This window comes from Propithecus coquereli, unplaced genomic scaffold (genome assembly GCF_000956105.1).
Source record: "Propithecus coquereli isolate 6110/MARCELLA unplaced genomic scaffold, Pcoq_1.0 Scaffold123, whole genome shotgun sequence".
Classification (NCBI taxonomy): domain Eukaryota; kingdom Metazoa; phylum Chordata; class Mammalia; order Primates; family Indriidae; genus Propithecus; species Propithecus coquereli.
Genome location: NW_012136414.1, coordinates 1,100,553 through 1,103,100, shown reverse-complemented (window position 1 = coordinate 1,103,100; position 2,548 = coordinate 1,100,553). Strand labels below are relative to the sequence as shown.

At 38.7% G+C, this 2,548-nt stretch overlaps 1 pseudogene; it reads right to left on the bottom strand.

The window, feature by feature from the left end:
- The window catches only part of LOC105804980, a 22,615-nt pseudogene extending 20,567 nt beyond the window's left edge, over window positions 1–2,048 (bottom strand).
- Between the last annotated feature and the right edge of the window lie 500 nt (window positions 2,049–2,548).

The following is a 2,548-nucleotide window of genomic DNA, read 5'->3' as shown; positions in this document are numbered from 1 at the left end:
TCTTGTTGGTAGGTCATTCATCTGCCATGCCACTAAAAATGGTCACCAACAGGGTTACCTGGACATAGTCAACTTAATCACTGGTATAATGTGTTATATATAAGTAACATTAAAAGTAAAAAGAATATATCAATGGACTAAATGAGAGCTGCTACTAAGATTGGTTTAGAAATAACATTCCACTTAGTGCTCCCCTGCAAGGAAGCACAGCCCTTTCAGAGATTGATTTTCAACCTCTTCATGGTTACCCCAAGCTTCATGGGTCTGGTAACACAGCTAAAATATAGGCACTGAATTTCATATTGTATGTATTTGAAGGGTTAAGGCTTACACACCTTTCATCCCAAACATAATGTCTAAATATTATGAAGTCCCCAGAGCTGCATACTAGTTACCTCTTGTGCCAGGATGATCTTCTATTTCTATGCACATAAACTGACATATCTTAGTTTTCTGAAATTATCACTTTTATCAAAAGCAGTTAGAATACTCTTTCCATTTTTATTTTCTATGCTTGAACTCTGCATGAGAATTTCCTGTCGATAGCCTGTTTACTTTTCTTTCATCACTAAGAATGAATGCTTCAGTGAAAAGAGTGAGTAGGACTTTGAAAGTATTCAGAGCATCTCCACTGCGATACTTCACAATGTTAAAAGTTGAAAATGTCCTACTATTCCTTGTTTATAGAATTGTATCTTTTTTAGAGACAAATTTCTGAAAGTCTAAACCACTTAACCTGAGTAATTTTGGAAATTTTTGGAAATTCCGTCATGTATTCTATGCCAAAATGGTTTCAATGCGTAAACTGTTAATAACTCTGCAAGCATAAGGTAGTGGGTGATGTCCGACATATTTTTGTCCAGTCAGCATGTGGAAAAGGCATGGGGTGTAGGAGGAAGACAGATAGTTTGACCCTCAGCTTTACTACTCACTAGCTGGATGGCTCTGGTGATTTGCTATTCTCTCTAAACTTCAACTTTTTATTGATAAAAATGAAGGCATTCATAAAGTTATTGTGAGGACTAGGTAATACAGTCACATGCCACATAACACCACTTCAGTCAATGATGGATCTCATAGATTATGATGGTGCCATGAAATTATAACACCATATTTTTACTGTACCTTTTCTATGTTTAGATATGTTTAGGTTGTTGGAACCATCATAGCCACCTTGGTTTCGTGGCTTGAGTGTTGGCCTCCAGCATTATAGGGGCCAGAGCTTCTGCCTCCAAAATTTTCTCCCTTTATGGCTTCAAAATTTGAAGATTGATTACTGTAATTGCCAAAATCATTGAAACTTCCCCCACCTCCAAAACTGCTTCCATCATTACCTAGTCCATTATAGCCATGCTCATGGTCACCTTATCCACCATTACCATGTCTACCATAAAAGCCACCCAGACCACTGAAGATTCTCAATGACCAAAGTTGTCATTCCCACCAAAACCACCTCCACAACCACCACCAATATTTCCAGAACCACTTTGACCACATTGGCTGGATAAAGCACTGACCATCTCTTGTTTAGGCAGGGCTTTTCTTACTTCACACTTGTGGCCACTCACAGGATGGTATTTCTGAATGGCATTCTTATCCACAGAGTCATGGTCATCAAAGGTTACAAAAGTAGAGGCCGTCTTCTTGTCACTGCCCTGGCCAGTCATGATTTCAATCCCTTCGGTTTTCCCATACTGCTCAAAACAATCTCTTAGGTGATGTTCTTCAGTGTCTTCTTTAATGCCACCAGCAAGGATCTTTTTTATAGCTAAGTGGGACTTTGGTCTTTGAAAATCTTCTCCTGAGATAGGCTGCAAAACTCTTCAATCCACCTTATGTGAGGCTTCGCATTCAAGGTTACCTCCATTTCTTTCACGGTGGCATAGATGACAAACTGAAAGCCTCTGGAGCGATTGGTGTTTGGATCTCTCATTGCCATAGAGTCCAGCAAGCATTCTCCGTTACGCTTCAGTTGTTTTAAAGCTTTGCCTTCCAATGCAGAGCCTCCTCAGCTGATCAGGATCATTAGGAGACTTTGACTTAGACATGATGGCAGGGGCAGAAGACACTTTAAAGATGCTTTCTCTGTGGCATCCTCTGGCAGAAAGCTTGAAAGCCTTTAATTGTTACCAGGTAAAATGTAATACAATATTTCATGAAATAGTATTGTAAATTCAGTATTATTAGGTTCTTAAGTAACAGCATGGAAAAAATGGAGTCCAAGAAAGGATGAGGACCAAAAATAGATGAATGAAGGAATAGTGAGGGGAGGGGAGAAAAAGGAAAAGAAAGATTTGAAGAGGGACTCTATGGTTTGTTGTGCTTGAGTGTCCACCCAGTTCTCCCAGCCTGAACCAATGAAACCTGGTCAAGCTAATCAACCAGATTTCTTATCTGTAAAGTGGAGATAATATTGAAACTATTGTGTATGGTAGAAGTGAGAATTAAATATCACATGTCACATACTTAAAATAGTGCATAGTACCAAGTACTTATGGAATGTGAGCATTTATTATTATCATTGTTTTATTATTACTTCCCACTAGAA